General features: G+C 38.4%; 2 non-coding genes and 2 pseudogenes across 2 annotated transcripts; all 4 read right to left on the bottom strand.

Annotated features, from left to right (window-relative positions):
- Positions 1–1,198: 1,198 nt before the first annotated feature.
- On the bottom strand, positions 1,199–1,305 carry LOC131733544 (U6 spliceosomal RNA). Its single transcript, XR_009326352.1, has one exon. It is a non-coding gene; the product is annotated as a U6 spliceosomal RNA (small nuclear RNA).
- Positions 1,306–2,290: 985 nt separating this feature from the next.
- Positions 2,291–2,355, bottom strand: LOC131733537 (U6 spliceosomal RNA; annotated as a pseudogene).
- Positions 2,356–5,909: 3,554 nt separating this feature from the next.
- LOC131733545 (U6 spliceosomal RNA) lies at positions 5,910–6,016 on the bottom strand. Its single transcript, XR_009326353.1, has one exon. It is a non-coding gene; the product is annotated as a U6 spliceosomal RNA (small nuclear RNA).
- A 993-nt stretch (positions 6,017–7,009) lies between these two features.
- LOC131733538 (U6 spliceosomal RNA) lies at positions 7,010–7,074 on the bottom strand (annotated as a pseudogene).
- Positions 7,075–10,000: the final 2,926 nt, after the last annotated feature.

Here is a 10,000-nt window from a genome sequence, read left to right on the forward strand (position 1 = left end):
TAACTATGAATGTGGCATTTCAAGAAAAACTTAATTATTTTATTTCAGTTTAACAGTTGCTGCTAGAATTTATAATATCACTTTATTTCTTTGGTGAATCCCTCTAAGATTTAAATCCAAATACAGGCCAGTATAACTGCATTCAACTCTTATATTTTTTATAATGACTGAACTAGGCTTGACCCTGTTCTTTGTTCATACAAAATCCAGCTGAGACAGGTTTTTTCTTAAGACCTTGGCTGTTCAGTTTTAATGTTCATTTATTTGTGGTAAAGAATCTCTTTCTTATCTTGTTTGTAGGTGTGATTAACGTTCACTTTTAGCCGGAATGGTGCTTTTTTATTCCGAGATTACTAAGTACTTAATTAAAAACATGTGTAGACTGACCTATTTCATGGAGCAAGAGAGCCACCTGCTGGCGGTACATGGATACTCCCTCTTTATCCTTCCTTCAAAAAACCTCTAACACTTCATTTTTATGTCAAAGTACATTCCATATTTGAAATCGCCTAGGACATGTCCAGCATATCCATGTGTTCCCAGCAGGATTCAGCTTCTGTACCAGGTTTCGCTCTAGTTGTTTCCACAAGAAGTCCCTTGATCCAATGTTTCTCCAGCACAGGTGTGGATTTCCATGGTCTGACTTCATTCCTATAAGATACTTGGACACGTTTAGCTGTACATATTACTTCTATATATTTCCTTTTGTTCACACCGGGTCATTTTGCAAGGTATGCGCTCCATCCAGAATTCTAAAGGAGGTCAAAACTCACTGTGATTCATATTTTTGGGCACTCAATTACTGTTCTTTTCCACATCATCAGTAGCAAACTTAACATAAATGAATCTGAATCAGTTGATGAACCGTGCACTGTAGCTTACTGAGATCCTCCATGCAAAGGAGTCCAATGTTTTACTACATGGAATAACTAGTTCACTGTCACCTGTGACATTACTATACCAGAATCTAAATCATTAACGTGGATTAGGAATAGCAGAGGTCCTAATACTGATCCCTGTGGTACACCACTGGTTACCTCGCTCCATTTTGAGGGTGCTCCTCTAATCAAATTAGGGTTTGGGTTTGGTTTTGGGCTTGGGTTAGGATTGGGGTTCAGGTTCAGCTTCAATGTTTCGGGTTCTACCAGGGTAGTTATTCCAAGGCAGGTACAGTACTATTCCCAACGACAAAAAAGACCAAAATGTGGAACGCTTCACGAATTTGCGTGTCATCCTTGCGCAGGGGCCATGCTAATCTTCTCTGTATCGTTCCAATTTTAGTATATGTGCTGCCGTAGCGAACACACGGTGCTTACCTGATACGCGCCTCTATGTACAGCGAGTGGCTAAAGAGCGATTGGTGTTGTGGTGTGTCAAGCATAGTCCAATTGTTTCCAATTGCTCTGCGTATATGCATGGTTGTCCACAATCAACACGCAGAGGGTTACAAACTCTGAGGATATCACGTTTGCAGAAAGCGGCTGAATAAAGAAGTCTGCACATCTGCACCTTCAAACCGGCTGGGAAAGATATGCAAATACTGACATGTTACCTATGATGTTGAGCCCTCCGGATTGGCCAGCATACCAAAAGACTTGCAGGTTGACCAGGGTCCCGTTTCGTATCACAGCGCGGAATGCAACTGACACCTCAGAGGAGGGGGCTTAATACTCGGGGCTAGGGTCAGAGTTAGGGTTTAAGAATTGCACTCAATGATTATTAGGAATACAGAACTACACAGTTCTTGCAATTATACCTTTAGACACGATGTAGTGGTCATCTAGTTTAAAAACAGTTACAAGAAATAACTGATGAAACTACCTCAGCTGGAGGCCATTCTTCCAGGAACAGGAGTGAAGGATGCCAGGTTATACGGTCAGAGGTAATAATATTATTAATAATAAGAATAACAGTTTAAACTCACGTTTAATAAAGAAGTGAGCACAGCTATACATCAGAGAGACAGCTGGGAGATATGCAAATACTGACCCGTTACGTAGAAGGTTGACCAGGGTCCCACCCCCTCTGTTGGTGCAGAATGTTACTGCACCTCAGAAGGAGATAGGCTTAATAGCCGGGGTTAGTGTTAAGAACATAAGAAAGTTTACAAACGAGAGGAGGCCATTCAGCCCATCTTGCTCGATAGGTTGTTAGTAGCTTATTGACCCCAGAATCTCATCATGCAGCTTCTTGAAGGATCCCCGGGTGTCAGCTTCAAAAACATTACTGGGAAGCTGGTCCAGACCCTCCTATTTTCTGTTCTGAATACCCCTTTATCTAATCTCCATTTGGGGCCATGCTAATCTTCTCTGTATCGTTCCAATTTTAGTATATGTGCTGCCCTAACGAACGCACGGTGCTTAGCTGATGCGCCTCTATGTGCAGCGAGTGGCTAAAGAGCGATTGGTCTTGTGGTGTGTCAAGCATAGTCCAATTGTTTCCATTTGCTCTGCGTATATGCATGGTTGTCCACAATCAACACGCAGAGGGTTACAAACTCTGAGGATATCACGTTTGCAGAAAGTGGCTGAATAAAGAAGTCTGCACATCTGCACCTTCAAACCGGCTGGGAAAGATATGCAAATACTGACATGTTACCTATGATGTTGAGCCCTCCGGATTGGCCAGCATACCAAAAGACTTGCAGGTTGACCAGGGTCCCGTTTCGTATCACAGCGCGGAATGCAACTGACACCTCAGAGGAGGGGGCTTAATACTCGTGGCTAGGGTCAGAGTTAGGGTTTAAGAATTGCACTCAATGATTATTAGGAATACAGAACTACACAGTTCTTGCAATTATACCTTTAGACACGATGTAGTGGTCATCTAGTTTAAAAACAGTTACAAGAAATAACTGATGAAACTACCTCAGCTGGAGGCCATTCTTCCAGGAACAGGAGTGAAGGATGCCAGGTTATACGGTCAGAGGTAATAATATTATTAATAATAAGAATAACAGTTTAAACTCACGTTTAATAAAGAAGTGAGCACAGCTATACATCAGAGAGACAGCTGGGAGATATGCAAATTTAACAAGTTTGCTTACTGTCACAAAATCCGTAGGTTCAGATTTCTGTACGTACTCTGTTCCATTTAGCTCAGTATACACTCTTATCTCAGGGGAGACGTTAGGAGGACAGAGATGTTACTACTCCTTGTGGGGTATTTTTATTACGCTCTTGACCCGCAATATATCCAGATGACTAATATAGCACCCAAGAAATTGACAGACTTATGTATTTAAAGTTTGCAGAAGATGGACCACCTTACCCTGTCTGGGATGAGTGTGGTACTCCATTGTAATTACTTAGGAGTTATATAGGTTTTTCGTCCCATTGGAATACATGGGACGCCTCAATTAAATCCAATCATTAATCTGGTGAGACAGCTCTTATCCCTTTTACGAATAATGGTTTTCAAAAGTTCCGGACTAACTTTTCAGAATGAATAGGTGTCATGTACTGAATGAATTCAAAACTTCACATTTGTCCAACTCTATGATCTCATTCTTTGTTTTCCTCCGAGCCCCTCCTTTATCTGAAAAGTTAAGTGAACCAAAGTTCCCAGGATCTTGGTTTATAATATAATATAAAAACACTACTGTTTATATGTGCATGCAAAACACTATTTTTATATGTGTTATATATGAGAGATGTTCTTAATATGTGACATCATCTTCTAATTCATTATATTTTGCTAAATTAAAGGCATGTGTTTCTTTTAACCTCATATTGTTTCATCATTTTGTTAATGAGTCAGTTTTAATTCCATATACCATTGTCTAACAGAGGATTTGACAAAAGATTGTCTCGTGCAGTATTTAAGTCAATTAGTTTCACTAAGTTTAAGTGGTAATAGTTTTCATTAGAATTATTTATCCCTTAAAAGATGCACTAACCAGGCTCTGACCTGTATCTGACTTCTAAATATGCTATTCCAAGCAGTTTTCCAGAGTCTTGTTTTTTCAAGGCCAAAGTCTGTGCAAACACTTTTTTAGATCTATGACCTATCAATGTCTGTTAAGCCATCATTTTTGCATATTATTTCAAGATATATTCTTATCTGTGCTAAACCACTAATTCCATAAACCCTAAATTGCAAATCTACAAGACTTGCAGCTTTGCTAGCGTAGAATGCAATAAGACCCCCTCCTTTCTCTACAGCCTGTTCATCGGGATAAGGAGAGAGGCCCCTTTTAGCAATAGAGCAGTTTCAAAGAACCACATTATAAGGACTCCATCTACCATCATTAGACAATAGTATAGTGGATTAACAACAAGGTACATTATAGTATATTATTACAAACTTAACACAAAAACATAACACAACACCCTTAAAATTCTATAATTCAATGGATATCATAATGTCTAGAGGTCTTGTTGTTCAATAGAAGGAGAAATAAACTGTACCACTTTCCCTTTTAATTAAATCGAATACTGCTTCCAGCTTTTAATCTTCTTATTAATACAGTAAAGTCATGAACAAGCAATAATACTTGTCAGTTTAAATAATATGTTTTCTTATTATAGCAAATACTTAAAACATACTATTAATCTTATGAAATCAAATAATTAGTTTTAGTTTCAAATACCATGCTGTCTAAAAAAAGGTTTTAATCATTTATTTTATTAATTTACAATACCTTTGTGTCTAATTACTAGTCTTTGACCATTATAAACTATAAACAGTGTAAATTATCACTGAACCTTTTTAACTATGAATGTGGCATTTCAAGAAAAACTTAATTATTTTACTTCAGTTTAACAGTTGCTGCTAGAATTTATAATATCACTTTATTTCTTTGGTGAATCCCTCTAAGATTTAAATCCAAATACAGGCCAGTATAACTGCATTCAACTCTTATATTTTTTATAATGACTGAACTAGGCTTGACCCTGTTCTTTGTTCATACAAAATCCAGCTGAGACAGGTTTTTTCTTAAGACCTTGGCTGTTCAGTTTTAATGTTCATTTATTTGTGGTAAAGAATCTCTTTCTTATCTTGTTTGTAGGTGTGATTAACGTTCACTTTTAGCCGGAATGGTGCTTTTTTATTCCGAGATTACTAAGTACTTAATTAAAAACATGTGTAGACTGACCTATTTCATGGAGCAAGAGAGCCACCTGCTGGCGGTACATGGATACTCCCTCTTTATCCTTCCTTCAAAAAACCTCTAACACTTCATTTTTATGTCAAAGTACATTCCATATTTGAAATCGCCTAGGACATGTCCAGCATATCCATGTGTTCCCAGCAGGATTCAGCTTCTGTACCAGGTTTCGCTCTAGTTGTTTCCACAAGAAGTCCCTTGATCCAATGTTTCTCCAGCACAGGTGTGGATTTCCATGGTCTGACTTCATTCCTATAAGATACTTGGACACGTTTAGCTGTACATATTACTTCTATATATTTCCTTTTGTTCACACCGGGTCATTTTGCAAGGTATGCGCTCCATCCAGAATTCTAAAGGAGGTCAAAACTCACTGTGATTCATATTTTTGGGCACTCAATTACTGTTCTTTTCCACATCATCAGTAGCAAACTTAACATAAATGAATCTGAATCAGTTGATGAACCGTGCACTGTAGCTTACTGAGATCCTCCATGCAAAGGAGTCCAATGTTTTACTACATGGAATAACTAGTTCACTGTCACCTGTGACATTACTATACCAGAATCTAAATCATTAACGTGGATTAGGAATAGCAGAGGTCCTAATACTGATCCCTGTGGTACACCACTGGTTACCTCGCTCCATTTTGAGGGTGCTCCTCTAATCAAATTAGGGTTTGGGTTTGGTTTTGGGCTTGGGTTAGGATTGGGGTTCAGGTTCAGCTTCAATGTTTCGGGTTCTACCAGGGTAGTTATTCCAAGGCAGGTACAGTACTATTCCCAACGACAAAAAAGACCAAAATGTGGAACGCTTCACGAATTTGCGTGTCATCCTTGCGCAGGGGCCATGCTAATCTTCTCTGTATCGTTCCAATTTTAGTATATGTGCTGCCGTAGCGAACACACGGTGCTTACCTGATACGCGCCTCTATGTACAGCGAGTGGCTAAAGAGCGATTGGTGTTGTGGTGTGTCAAGCATAGTCCAATTGTTTCCAATTGCTCTGCGTATATGCATGGTTGTCCACAATCAACACGCAGAGGGTTACAAACTCTGAGGATATCACGTTTGCAGAAAGCGGCTGAATAAAGAAGTCTGCACATCTGCACCTTCAAACCGGCTGGGAAAGATATGCAAATACTGACATGTTACCTATGATGTTGAGCCCTCCGGATTGGCCAGCATACCAAAAGACTTGCAGGTTGACCAGGGTCCCGTTTCGTATCACAGCGCGGAATGCAACTGACACCTCAGAGGAGGGGGCTTAATACTCGGGGCTAGGGTCAGAGATAGGGTTTAATAATTGCACTCAATGATTATTAGGAATACAGAACTACACAGTTCTTGCAATTATACCTTTAGACACGATGTAGTGGTCATCTAGTTTAAAAACAGTTACAAGAAATAACTGATGAAACTACCTCAGCTGGAGGCCATTCTTCCAGGAACAGGAGTGAAGGATGCCAGGTTATACGGTCAGAGGTAATAATATTATTAATAATAAGAATAACAGTTTAAACTCACGTTTAATAAAGAAGTGAGCACAGCTATACATCAGAGAGACAGCTGGGAGATATGCAAATACTGACCCGTTACGTAGAAGGTTGACCAGGGTCCCACCCCCTCTGTTGGTGCAGAATGTTACTGCACCTCAGAAGGAGATAGGCTTAATAGCCGGGGTTAGTGTTAAGAACATAAGAACATAAGAAAGTTTACAAACGAGAGGAGGCCATTCAGCCCATCTTGCTCGATAGGTTGTTAGTAGCTTATTGACCCCAGAATCTCATCATGCAGCTTCTTGAAGGATCCCCGGGTGTCAGCTTCAAAAACATTACTGGGAAGCTGGTCCAGACCCTCCTATTTTCTGTTCTGAATACCCCTTTATCTAATCTCCATTTGGGGCCATGCTAATCTTCTCTGTATCGTTCCAATTTTAGTATATGTGCTGCCCTAACGAACGCACGGTGCTTAGCTGATGCGCCTCTATGTGCAGCGAGTGGCTAAAGAGCGATTGGTCTTGTGGTGTGGCAAGCATAGTCCAATTGTTTCCATTTGCTCTGCGTATATGCATGGTTGTCCACAATCAACACGCAGAGGGTTACAAACTCTGAGGATATCACGTTTGCAGAAAGTGGCTGAATAAAGAAGTCTGCACATCTGCACCTTCAAACCGGCTGGGAAAGATATGCAAATACTGACATGTTACCTATGATGTTGAGCCCTCCGGATTGGCCAGCATACCAAAAGACTTGCAGGTTGACCAGGGTCCCGTTTCGTATCACAGCGCGGAATGCAACTGACACCTCAGAGGAGGGGGCTTAATACTCGGGGCTAGGGTCAGAGTTAGGGTTTAAGAATTGCACTCAATGATTATTAGGAATACAGAACTACACAGTTCTTGCAATTATACCTTTAGACACGATGTAGTGGTCATCTAGTTTAAAAACAGTTACAAGAAATTACTGATGAAACTACCTCAGCTGGAGGCCATTCTTCCAGGAACAGGAGTGAATGATGCCAGGTTATACGGTCAGAGGTAATAATATTAATAATAATAATAATAATAACAGTTTAAACTCACGTTTAATAAAGAAGTGAGCACAGCTATACATCAGAGAGACAGCTGGGAGATATGCAAATTTAACAAGTTTGCTTACTGTCACAAAATCCGTAGGTTCAGATTTCTGTACGTACTCTGTTCCATTTAGCTCAGTATACACTCTTATCTCAGGGGAGACGTTAGGAGGACAGAGATGTTACTACTCCTTGTGGGGTATTTTTATTACGCTCTTGACCCGCAATATATCCAGATGACTAATATAGCACCCAAGAAATTGACAGACTTATGTATTTAAAGTTTGCAGAAGATGGACCACCTTACCCTGTCTGGGATGAGTGTGGTACTCCATTGTAATTACTTAGGAGTTATATAGGTTTTTCGTCCCATTGGAATACATGGGACGCCTCAATTAAATCCAATCATTAATCTGGTGAGACAGCTCTTATCCCTTTTACGAATAATGGTTTTCAAAAGTTCCGGACTAACTTTTCAGAATGAATAGGTGTCATGTACTGAATGAATTCAAAACTTCACATTTGTCCAACTCTATGATCTCATTCCTTGTTTTCCTCCGAGCCCCTCCTTTATCTGAAAAGTTAAGTGAACCAAAGTTCCCAGGATCTTGGTTTATAATATAATATAAAAACACTACTGTTTATATGTGCATGCAAAACACTATTTTTATATGTGTTATATATGAGAGATGTTCTTAATATGTGACATCATCTTCTAATTCATTATATTTTGCTAAATTAAAGGCATGTGTTTCTTTTAACCTCATATTGTTTCATCATTTTGTTAATGAGTCAGTTTTAATTCCATATACCATTGTCTAACAGAGGATTTGACAAAAGATTGTCTCGTGCAGTATTTAAGTCAATTAGTTTCACTAAGTTTAAGTGGTAATAGTTTTCATTAGAATTATTTATCCCTTAAAAGATGCACTAACCAGGCTCTGACCTGTATCTGACTTCTAAATATGCTATTCCAAGCAGTTTTCCAGAGTCTCTTGTTTTTTCAAGGCCAAAGTCTGTGCAAACACTTTTTTAGATCTATGACCTATCAATGTCTGTTAAGCCATCATTTTTGCATATTATTTCAAGATATATTCTTATCTGTGCTAAACCACTAATTCCATAAACCCTAAATTGCAAATCTACAAGACTTGCAGCTTTGCTAGCGTAGAATGCAATAAGACCCCCTCCTTTCTCTACAGCCTGTTCATCGGGATAAGGAGAGAGGCCCCTTTTAGCAATAGAGCAGTTTCAAAGAACCACATTATAAGGACTCCATCTACCATCATTAGACAATAGTATAGTGGATTAACAACAAGGTACATTATAGTATATTATTACAAACTTAACACAAAAACATAACACAACACCCTTAAAATTCTATAATTCAATGGATATCATAATGTCTAGAGGTCTTGTTGTTCAATAGAAGGAGAAATAAACTGTACCACTTTCCCTTTTAATTAAATCGAATACTGCTTCCAGCTTTTAATCTTCTTATTAATACAGTAAAGTCATGAACAAGCAATAATACTTGTCAGTTTAAATAATATGTTTTCTTATTATAGCAAATACTTAAAACATACTATTAATCTTATGAAATCAAATAGTTAGTTTTAGTTTCAAATACCATGCTGTCTAAAAAAAGGTTTTAATCATTTATTTTATTAATTTACAATACCTTTGTGTCTAATTACTAGTCTTTGACCATTATAAACTATAAACAGTGTAAATTATCACTGAACCTTTTTAACTATGAATGTGGCATTTCAAGAAAAACTTAATTATTTTACTTCAGTTTAACAGTTGCTGCTAGAATTTATAATATCACTTTATTTCTTTGGTGAATCCCTCTAAGATTTAAATCCAAATACAGGCCAGTATAACTGCATTCAACTCTTATATTTTTTATAATGACTGAACTAGGCTTGACCCTGTTCTTTGTTCATACAAAATCCAGCTGAGACAGGTTTTTTCTTAAGACCTTGGCTGTTCAGTTTTAATGTTCATTTATTTGTGGTAAAGAATCTCTTTCTTATCTTGTTTGTAGGTGTGATTAACGTTCACTTTTAGCCGGAATGGTGCTTTTTTATTCCGAGATTACTAAGTACTTAATTAAAAACATGTGTAGACTGACCTATTTCATGGAGCAAGAGAGCCACCTGCTGGCGGTACATGGATACTCCCTCTTTATCCTTCCTTCAAAAAACCTCTAACACTTCATTTTTATGTCAAAGTACATTCCATATTTGAAATCGCCTAGGACATGTCCAGCATATCCATGTGTTCCCAGCAGGATTCAGCTTCTGTACCAG

This window comes from Acipenser ruthenus, unplaced genomic scaffold, assembly GCF_902713425.1.
Source record: "Acipenser ruthenus unplaced genomic scaffold, fAciRut3.2 maternal haplotype, whole genome shotgun sequence".
NCBI classification, from domain to species: Eukaryota; Metazoa; Chordata; class Actinopteri; order Acipenseriformes; family Acipenseridae; genus Acipenser; species Acipenser ruthenus.